Here is a 12352-nt window from a genome sequence, read left to right as displayed (position 1 = left end):
GAGCGTCAAAGAACAAAACGATGTACCTGTCTGTCTTCAGAAACGTTGTGAAAAATTGATAGGGAAACGAATTTAAGCTGTCTGTCTTCAGAAACGTTGAACTTGTTTAAAATTGATAGGAAACGAATTTAGAATGAAAATCAAACAATTTGTAGTGGTTCACTGACAAGACAAGCAGATCAATTTGTGTTATCAAAAATACATTTATCAAACAGGTACATCTTTTATCAATACATTAGTAAATACTATACGCAGGAAACGTTGGCATTATAAATGGTTGCTAAGGATGAAGGGTTTACTAACAATGATACAGGTGTCTATATTTGCGTACTGCATATGTACAGATTAGATGCAAAAAATAAAAAGAATGTTTATTTACAAATGTGAAGTACTAGGCAAACATATTACCACCTTGGAATTAAACTAGATATTTAAAATTAGAACGCTACAACCTTGTAACGCAACAGACATGAGAAATTTCCGAGTCAAAATCCTACCGATATATGATTAAAATCAATCAATAATTAAATTAGAGCATAAAAAATGTGATCATGTCTTACATTTACAGATATGAAATATCTAAATATCGATACAGGAAGGTCTGGTTCCGATGGGGTTTACAGATCTTTACAGAATAGAAAATAATGGGTCAAACAGTGGTTAGTTAATGAATTGATTGGTGTTAACGCCACTTTCAGCACTCTTGACCATTTCATGGAGGTCAGCTATTATTTGTATGGTTAGCTGGAGTGTTGTGAGGGCGCAATCGACCTTCGGTGAGAAAACTCACATTCCTAATTAATTAAAAAATCAAGATTGACTCCAACTTACAACCTCAGTGTTACAGTAGTTCAAACCACTACTTAAACCACTGGGCCAAAAATGCAGAAATGAAAACCCTTCCATTCTGAGTCTCAAACCGATTACACCGTGAAATAGAATAGCAACGCCCGTTTCATGTACTTTGTAATAAAAAGAACGGTAAACGTATGTTTTACACATTGTAAACAGGAGTAAAACGTGTTAAACGTACGTATTACACAAGTCGTTTTCATAAGGATATCGTGGTTCCACTGAGCAGGAATTTCATTGGACGTCCATTTTACATCAGTGATATTCTCTACTGAACAAAATGTATATGTGTATCGTCATTTAACTGTATGTTCGAAAAACACCCACTTGAACGTATGTTAAACACATGTTTAACTGTTAAATATGTGTAAAAAGTATGTTTTGAAGGTTTTTTATTGTTCGTTTCCCATGTAAAAAACGTCAATATATATACGTATATGTCTTCCTGGAAGTAACCATATACGTCGAATGCCCCACGGTTTCAGAAGAAACATCAGTACAACGCTTGTTGTTATTCATATGTACATGTGTATACTAACTCGGCCGACTTTTACTGCAATTTCATCAAAATAAGAACTATAAAAAGTGAAATTTGTCAACTATGCAAAAAACATGAAAAAAACTACAAGAAACGAGAGATGACCTACATGTGTACAAACATATCATGTTACCATGACAAAACATAAAGAAGAGCAACGGATGTCACTAAAGTGTTTAATTAAAAGTATTTCTGGACTGCAACAGCCATAACAGAAGAAAAACAACCAAGAAAAGATACCATCGAGTCGGACCACCAGATCTTTGCAGTTTGTAAAGGAATACGGTTAAATGTCAAGTATAAACTTTTACACGCAAATCAGACGAGAATTTTTTTTATGTGATATGATATATGAATTAAACATGTTTAGCAAATATAAATATATAAGTTTTTCAGATAATTTTCTCTTGCACACAGTAACGTCTATCTTATACATAGTGAAAACGCACAAATGACTTGCACATGCAAAAAGAAGTAATCTTCATACAAGTATAAATAACGATCTGCAACTTATCCATCCATATATAGACAACCTTTCATTCTATTTATACACATATCTCGCGTGTATGGAAAAATTAAGATGTTGGGGGGAAAAAAAAGAACGCAATTAATAAACTAAGGTCTAAATGTATAGATAATTATCATTAATTTTACTTAAAACACAAGAGCTGCTTGGAGTTTCTGGATCCGGCCCACATAAATGAATAAATACATGATAACATCAATGACTCTGGTTTGATCTACTTAAATTGTAAGTGGATTTAGTTATAGTGACTGTGAATAATAGGTTAGTCTTTTGATCGTCCAGTCATGGACTGATTCTACGATATATCACCTTTAATAGTATCATTCTATCATGTTACTGTAGTAAAAGTACAACGAATATACCATCACAATAAACTGTTATGATATAGTAATAATAGTCATAATTATATGAATATTTATTTATTTTGAAACATAATTTTGATGGATAGATACAGATCGCAAACTTGATCATTATTTTTTCTGACAATAGCATTTTTCTAACATCTGTGATTAAGTCTTTTTTAAATAGGGTAATGTTTTCAAAAAAGTTCACATATACAAATACTAATATGGCAATATAATATAACTACTGGTTCACAATGCTTTCCATTTCAACTTTGTACTTAACATAACTTTAAATTCCTATAAAATGAACGAGATATTCTTCAAGATTCTGAACCTTTTTGTAGACATGACCGGATCACATTTCTAGGAACCTGTTATATTCAAAATTACTAATGATTAGCATATATGCATTTTGCAGCAGTTTTGTCAATTAAACACAATTTTTTTAACTACTGTCATGATTTGAAATTTCCTTTGATATAATGTTTTTAAAATAATGAATTTTCTAGTACCAAATCATATGCAAGTACATTTCCAAGGATATGATAAGGTTTATGTAATCATTTTCGAAGGTTCAGGTCAAATATATCAAATTATTCCTAAATACAGAATTTTGATAATATGCAACGAACGTTATGCCACATGTGCAGCAGGATTTGTTTACCCTTCCAAGGCACCTGATATCACTTCCGGTTTTGTTGTGGGGTTTGTGTTGCTGTCTATAATTTTCTATTCGGTGTGTTGTATACTTGGTCGATTTTTAATAGTTCGCCATGCCTTGTCAATTTTTCACCGACTTATGAGTTTGAATATAGTTTGGTATCTTGCATCTCTTATTTTATGGTCAAACGGATGGACAAGGTGATTGCAGTTGACCACCCATTCAGTAGTGTAAATTTGCATTGAAATATGGAGACGCGGTATTATCGTCAATGATACAATTATTCATACCACCAAAAGACAAAAGGTGTGAATAATTACAGGTCCCCCAGAGCCATCAATAAACATTGAACAAAACCCATAACTCATAGCAAGAATGACAAAATGCGAAAGATTAAAAAAGAAAACCAACAGACTGACTTAAACAACAACAATCAGCGAAAAAACATGGAAGATAATGTATTTCCATGGAAAAACAAATATAGTTGCTGACTTCTAGTTCATTTGGTCTTCGGTGGAAGTTGTCTCATTAGCAAGCAAATTTATCATACCGTATCTTCTTATTTTTATATAGTATAAAAAACGGCAAAAAAAAAGAACTATATTGCTATATAATTTTAGGTACAATATTGACCTTGTTTGGTTCTAGCTCACCGCCAAATATAAACCAGCGACATTTTTTTGATTTCTGCATTTTTTGTGTGGAAAAAAACGAAAATTTATGAATACAGATACCTTTTTCTGTACGTAAAAAAAATGTTGTTTTTCAAATCTATATGATTAACGATATTAAACGTTTCTTTATTGGTATGATACTTTTAATTATCAAAAACATCATCAAATATATAGATAACCGTGACATAAAATATTAATCAACATCAAAATAACTGTATGACCTGCTATCATAATACTAGCATTTTATTACAGAGATTTTATTGATTCTAAAATTGTCAGCAATAAAAAGAAAATTTAGAAATATCTTGTCCACTTAATTCATTAAGTTAATGGTCTAACAATTAGAGACCATAGCATGTCGTGGAATACAAGTCACAACATGGGATAAACTATGGCAATTACTTTAATATGACATTTCAATGACGATAAAAAGTACAAAATATCAATTCATTATTGATATTATACTCTCAACCAGCGGTAAATATGTCTTAATAAGGTCTCAATCGATATGGTTACAATTATAATTATATTAAAAAACATTTCAAGGTCTTCATGCCCTCTTGATGAACCCTTTATTCCGATTGTTAACAGACCATGGGGGACGTCACCTATCAACAATTGTAAAAAGATAATATTCAATGCATTGGCGTTGAAGTATACCCTTTGACCATCGGTCATTGTGTAAAACAATATGCTTATGACAAGGATTCAATTGTTCGTATATTTTTTGTCGGTATCCTGTAATTGCTATTTGACACTATAATTATTGTTATGGAGAACAGTTTCCTGATAAATATTTACTTTTTATTTATGACTAATTGTTGAACTTTTGGCACTGGTTTACAAGTATCTTCTTGTTAATTTATAATTATTAAAATATTTTCAATATATAAGTAAAAAATATTTACATTTTGCTTCAAAACATTTTCATTTCAATAGTATTTTCTATAATTGCTATGAACTTTTGACATTGCAAGTTATTTCATGCCTTCAACACATTCGAGCATTTTTATCTTTTGTGATATTGGCACTCCCTTTTTTCTTTTTTTTTAAATTGACAGTCGCAAACATAATCACTCTTTAATTCATTGAAAATACATACATTTGTGTATGCAAACAATCGTCTGATAGCTTGTAAAACAGGTTAAAATCCTTGTTCTCATAAACTGAAAATTTCAAAATAAAATATTCATATCTAATGAAAAATTTAGCAAATTCATATTCATTCATTTACAAAAATGAAGATTACTTTTTTCAGATAAAAGTGATGTCCTTTTTTTGGTGAATTCAAATCGATGAGTGTGGGTTGTTCAGCAGTAATTGCTTGTCCTAAAGAGCATGTGTCTTCACTGCTACTTTATTGTAAGGTTAATGTTGTTCAACTTTGTTTTTTTTTCATTTCTGTACATGTGCTTATATTAATCATTGTGTTTTTCTCTCAATCTTCTTTCTCTTTATGTCAGTGTTGGTTTTCTGTTCACCGTGTCTCTTGACCATTGTGTTGATATTTTTTATATGGTATTCATATTTTTCTTTTTGACCAAAGTATTGTCTGTTAATTTGTTTCTCTTTTAGCCAAGTGTTGTCTGTTTATCTTTCGTCATTGTGTTGTTTGTTCATCTTTTATCTTAGTGTTGTTTGTTCATCTTTTGTCATAGTGTTGTTTGTTCATCTTTAATCTAAGTGTTGTTTGCTAATCGTTTGTCAGTGTTGTGTATTCATCTTTTATCTCAATTGTTGTTAGTTCATCTTTTATCTTAAGTGCTGTTTGTTCATCTTTTGTCATCGTGTTGTTTGTTAATCTTTTATCATAGTGTTGTTTGTTCATATTTAGTCGTAGTGTTGTTTGTTCATCTTTTATCATAGTGTTGTATGTTCATCTTTTAGCATAGTGTTCTTTGTTCATCCTTTGTCACATTGTTGTTTGTTCATCTTTTATCTTAGTGTTGTTTGTTCATCTTTTATCATAGTGTTGTTTGTTCATCTTTTATCATAGTGTTGTATGTTTATCTTTTGTCACAGTGTTGTTTGTTCATCTTTTATCTTAAGTGCTGTTTGTTCATATTTAGTCGTTGTGTTGTTTGTTCATCTTTTATCATAGTGTTGTATGTTCATCTTTTAGCATAGTGTTCTTTGTTCATCCTTTGTCACATTGTTGTTTGTTCATCTTTTATCTTAGTGTTGTTTGTTCATCTTTTATCATAGTGTTGTTTGTTCATCTTTTATCATAGTGTTGTATGTTTATCTTTTGTCACAGTGTTGTTTGTTCATCTTTTATCTTAAGTGCTGTTTGTTCATATTTAGTCGTTGTGTTGTTTGTTCATCTTTTATCTTAGTTTTGTTTGTTCATCTTTTATCATAGTGTTGTATGTTTATCTTTTTGTTATAGTGTTGTATGTTCATCTTTTATCATAGTGTTCTTTGTTTATCCTTTGTCATTGTGTTGTATGTTCATCTTTTATCATAGTGTTATTTGTTCATCTTTTATCATAGTGTTGTATGTTTATCTTTTTGTTATAGTGTTGTATGTTTATCTTTTATCATAGTGTTCTTTGTTTATCCTTTGTCATTGTGTTGTATGTTCATCTTTTATCATAGTGTTATTTGTTCATCTTTTATCATAGTGTTGTATGTTTATCTTTTATCATAGTGTTCTTTGTTTATCCTTTGTCATTGTGTTGTTTGTTCCTCTTTTATCTTAGTGTTGTTTGTTTATCTTTTGTCATAGTGTTGTTTGTTCATCTTTTGTCATAGTGTTGTTTGTCTATCTTTGCATCTTAGTGTTGTTAGTTTATGTTTTATCTTAAGTGTTGTTAGTACATCTTTTGTCATAGTTGATAGTTCATTTTTAGTCAGTGTGAACTAGATTTGAATTTTGTTCTCTTTGTATGACAGTGTAGAGGACATAGAAATACCAGGTTATTGTCCGTTATTCAATCCATGTGAGTGTATGTCAGTCCTGTTATGTTAGGTTATACAATAACATACATGCAATAAAAAAATTCAAAATCAAAGGACCAAAGCTATCCAATCATTTTGTTTGGTTTGATAGATCAAATAAGGTTGGGTTCCATTCTTTATCATAAAGTCAAAACACTGCTGTATGGAGTGTGTCTTGAACCCATGGTACATAAGTGGTGTACACAAGACTTGAGTTATTGCAAAACATGTGCTAATGGATGGTTCATCATAACTCACTTTTATATAGACAATTCGGCCTTAGGAAATCAGTTAATTGGTAGCTTGTAGCCATTTCCTACTAAATCAACCATGGGTCTAGCTATACATTTCCTTAAATGGCTGATCAAGGTTAACAAAATGAAAATTACTGCGAAAACTTATACTTTTTTTTCTGAAAACTGATACCAAATGTGTCCTTCTGACTAATTATAAGTTAATGTTGTAGTAATTATAAGTAAATCTATACCTACTACTTGAAATACTTGTCGTACAAGTGATCAAATTCACACTTAGCCTAATTCTTAAAATTAATTTTAACGAAGTCCACTAAACAAGGTACTATACCTAACCACCAAACCGGATCCGGACAATCCAGGTCAAATGTACTTATGTTAGTATCCTCAGAAAGGAGTAGGGGCTTTAATGGCCTAAAATGGCCCCAGATTTACAAGATAATAAAAGTTCTAACAGAGCAGATTTTTCTCCATAAATTATTAGAATATGAGTAAATGATTTAAAAAAAATGTTTTTATTTACCTAAAAAAGGTTCAATGACGTCACAATGGAAGGTGCAAATGACGTCAATATTGGGAAAATAAGCAAAAATACCGAAAATTTGATGGTTTTTCTTAATTTTGACCACCGCACCATGCTTGCACCAATTAGAAATTTTAACATTTTGACAAGTTCATACATATTAAACTTCGGATAAAAAATCTTTTTGGTGCAAGGTTGGTGCGATAGTTTATTTTATATTTTTCATAGCCAAGCGGAGCAATAAAAAGCTGAAATTTGCCGTCCAAATTGGACCTTTTCATCTGACAAAGTTTAGTTTATACATTCTTATGCCTATAGAAACTTATTTTTTTTTTTTTTATGAATGTAAAGTGTATTCCTAATTATATTTCCGTAAGTTTATCTAGTTAAACTTCTTTAAAAAATCCGACAGCAATGAACTTCATGTGTAAGGCAGTCAATAACAACTTTGAGGACATTTTTTTTTATTATGAAATTTTAGATAGACCTTCAATATAACAAGATCTGTACATTTCTGATGTTTTTGCTAATTATAAATTCAAAATTTGTTGTTTGAATGAGGCAATCTTCTCTCTCTGGTATTAGGGTCAGATCCATGATTTATGTAACGAAAAGGGGGGGGGGGGTATTTTACTTAAATTTCCATAATTGGCGAGAAACACGAGATTTATTTCGAAAATGAAACTACCTATATTCCAATTGGATGTGTCTTTGTGGGAAATGTGCATAGAGAACAAGTTCTATAAAATTTGATGGTAAAAAACGGAAATGGCATCAGGTAGACTATCGCAGTGATGGTAATACATGGCTGTGTACATTATGTATATACAACTCGTCTAAACATCAACCCAACAATGTAAGATCTGTAAATTTGCAAATGTATATATATATGGATAATTGACCTTTCCATGCATAGAAACAAGAGCCTGAAGTCCGTAAGCATACTACATGTCTGTTACCTTTTTAAAGGTTATGTTTTGAATAGTTTCATAATCATGCGTAAAAATGAAGTGTAAATTTCAAAATGTGACCCGGCTTTGTTGTTAAGCCCCATTTGTGGGCATTATGTTTTCTGGTCTATGCGTCTGTTCGTCCGTGCGTATGTCAGTCTGTTCGTCCTATTGTCCTTGTGTCTCGCTTCAGGTTTAAGTGTTTGGTCAAGGTAGTTGAATCTGACATCAGACTCAGACTTTTTTTGAAGTAAATTTTACTGTGTGTATTGTGTGTTTGATTTTTCTACTTTGCCTAGAGGTAAAGGGAGAGGGGGTTTGAGATCGGAAAAATAACATGTTTAAATCTGCCGATTTTTTGGGCCTGTCCTAATCTAGGATTTCCTGGCCATTGTTAGTCTTGCGATTTGGGCATCCATGTACTAAAGACACATTCTTGTTTTCAATAATTTTGACGAATATATAATGAATATTGTCATGATGATCAAAGACCAAGTCATACGACACTAAGATTAGTGAAGGCGAAAAGTAAACTAGTCACATGGCAAAAACTACAATAAAACAAATAATATATATATATATCTAAGAATACAGATTTATTTGATATAGTAGCATGTTCCAGTTTTGTAATTCTATAGAATAATACGGTTATAAGTCTGGACGACTGAAATAGATAATAAAAATAAGATGAATTTCGAAAAGTCAACCCTAACGATCCTTTACATAAGTCTAGAGGGGGGGGGGGGGGGGGTACTTCAATACTTAATTGATAGGGGTGCCGCTGTTTTGTCACCTTACCCAGTTTTACATTTTAAAAATATATACCTTTTCATAAATTGCGTAGGAAAAAAAGTTATATCATATATATCTGATAGTTTTCTTAACTTTTCACTTATTCAAGCTTAAAAAGGTGTAAATAGAAGTGCCCCCCTTCAACCCCAATCCCTTCCGGAAACATAACTACTGTCATGGAAATACACTGACTTTTGAAAACACCCTTTAATGCATGTATCTGTATCTATTTATTTAAGATAATCAATATTAAGATTTCTTAGCGCTAAATGTGTCTTAACTGTTAATATATTATTCTGCTAGTCGCTGATAAGTGAGACCCAACCCAGCATCAGATGCACATTCTGTATATATCGGCAATACCCGGTGTTTTGTTTTGTTTGTTGGTGTTTCAATATTGCTTTCCCCCTTAATATTTACCTTGGAGTTTGTTTCTTTTTACAATTTACATCTTAAATTGCCTTTCTGTTTCAATATATTTGAAATTAAATCTTGTAAATAAAAAACAAATCGCGGTTGCCATGGGCACAGATATTTTGCTAGGGAGAAACAACAGTGAATTTGGCAAAAATGTGCAAGTAATTATGTAATATTTAAATAGTGTACAAGTGTAAAGTTCACTACATGCTAAACAGGTTCAATTTCAAATATAGATATATTAAAGCTGTATAATAATCATATTTGATGAGTTTAACTCCGCCATTTTAGTGGTTGCTAGGCAACAGAACAAACGAGCTAGACCCAAAATTCGATTATTTTCAGATGGTCTATGGTATAGACCCACAACATGACAAATTAAATGAAATTTGGGGGTGGGGCCAAAAATGGCCCTTATAGCCCCTAGTCCTTTGAAGCCTTATATGTAGATATCATCTTTTACACTCAACAAACTAGGCAATTTAGATGTATTGGTTGAGGAAATTGCATTGTATAGATAGCCAGCTTTCCATTGATATGATCTCAATTGTCTACCAACTCACAATTTCATAAGTATCGGAGAGAAGTACCAGGAAGACAAATAATTCCAGATTGGGACTTGAAATTCAAGGTCTAATACGCAGAAGCAAGGATAAAATTGAGAATGGAAATAGGGAATGTGCCAAAGAGACAACAACCCGACCATAGAAAAAAACAACAGCAGAAGCAAGGATAACTATACAAATCCTTGGCAGAAGTCATGAATATTATATGTCTACAGTCCTAGCAATTTACAATGTGGCTTATGAAACAAACTGTTGTCCATTACTGAGGAAAAAATCCCTGCTAACAGTTGTGAATCAAGATTTTTTATAAGAGGAGGCTGCTGGCACCACCTCCTACCTCAAATCTGCCTCTGAATAACTCGGCAAAAACTTCCCAGAAAACTAAGGGCATATCTAATGTTGATCTGATTTAGATTAAGTTTAGGGGATAACACAGGCTCTGGGCTCCATTCTAATTTTATTGTTGGGCTCCAGTCTTCAAATTATGAGTTCCTTTGATCAATGTTTTTGGGCTTTGAACTACATTGATAGGGCACCGGCCTACACTTATAAGACTCCATACTCTGATGATAAGTCTTATAGGTATGTTACAATGAATCCAGGCTCCCAAGGAATTGTAGAGCCTATGTTTTTACTCCATTTATGAAGGTGTCATGCATTATGTTCAGTGAGGTTATCTCAATTTCTATCAAGATTTTAAAAGACAGCCTTCTTAAAAATCTTATTAAACGATCAAAGCCTGATTTAAGAATGAAAACTTTATTTAATACTATATAGTAAAAGGATGTAGCATAAGCTTCTACAAGACAGGAACCCAACAATACATCAATGATAAAGTTCTATATTATGTGGCTAGCTATAAATAAGTGTCTTAACTAGATTGATGAAGTCTAGTGTTTTTTCCCTTATATTTCTTTCAACATTTCAATCCAAATCATTGATATGTGATACACAATCACATTTTTTATGTTCAGGCTTTTAAATCTGGTACACTTTTGAAATAAAAGTTTTAATACAAAACAAGACAATTTGATAGACAGAAAACTTAATGCTCCTCTTCTATCATGGGCTCATAAGCATAAAAAATTGATCCAACTTAATCCAAACTATTTCTTAAGTACTGGTGTACCGATGATTTGTCTGTAAAAGTACAATTAGAAATGTGAATATGAAACAGATGTAAAACTATGAAGTACACTTTCTCAGTGACCACAGGCTAAAAGGTTACTATAATAATGTTTAAATATGGAGCTTAAAAAATATAAACTCCTTTGATAAACTTGTTTTATAATAAGGATTCAATATAAACATATATGATAGCGATGATTTAGACAAACTTTGATGTGAAGTGTAATATTAGATCTATTATTCCATCTCCAGGATACTCGGATCAGTCTCGATAAGTGTCCAAACCTTATATCATTCAACAACGGACTTATCTTCTGTCCATTGTGTGGGAAAAACCTCCGTACCAAAATTACAATCATAACAGACCACTTGATCTTAAATTATGAAGAAAATAAATCACCATTTTTGATACATACAGGTAAACAATCAGGTGTATAAGCTACCTAGAGACAGGTAAAACTGAACATCATTACGCATAAATAACAACATAAACGGAATAAATCAAGTTAATACTATTGTCCTCAATATGGCTATCTTATCTAGACGTTATTTACTGTCAACAGTCCCAATATAAATACCACAATTTATAATTCGACTGTCGCAGATTATTTCATGCAAATTTACATATTCTACATTCCATGTCGTCATTTTTCATTTTTATAGAATCGAAGGTAATGACTTGCAATTTGCAAGTTTATTGCCGATTTTTCGTGTATTGTCCATTTGGGAAAGTACAGAAAAACTTGGAATTTGTGATTAATCGTCTTATTACATTGGGTAATGGGACGGAATTTTATGATAAACTTTCGTAATAAATTTATGCAATAACAATATGGTTATAATCCAACAAGGATTTAAAAAAGAAATGCGAGATCAACCTCTTTGATGTAGCGATGAAATTGATGATTAATTTTTCATCTTTTTTTGTTATCTCAACAGTAGTTGTAATCTGAGGTTGTAATAAAATAGGATTAAATATCTATTTTTAATGAAATGGTCTAATTTATATAAAAAATAAATGAGATTTATTTATATATTCTTTTGTTAAAAAAACCGACAAACACTATATATGGTAAATATAGACATATATCTTGTAACAGCTGTTTATTGTGCAGCTATAAATAGAACTGGATCATCATAGTACTATTGTCTATCAGATAAAATTTCCAGACATAAAACCACATCAA

Source organism: Mytilus edulis, chromosome 3, assembly GCF_963676685.1.
Source record: "Mytilus edulis chromosome 3, xbMytEdul2.2, whole genome shotgun sequence".
Taxonomy (NCBI): Eukaryota; Metazoa; Mollusca; class Bivalvia; order Mytilida; family Mytilidae; genus Mytilus; species Mytilus edulis.
This window is presented reverse-complemented; position numbering follows the sequence as displayed.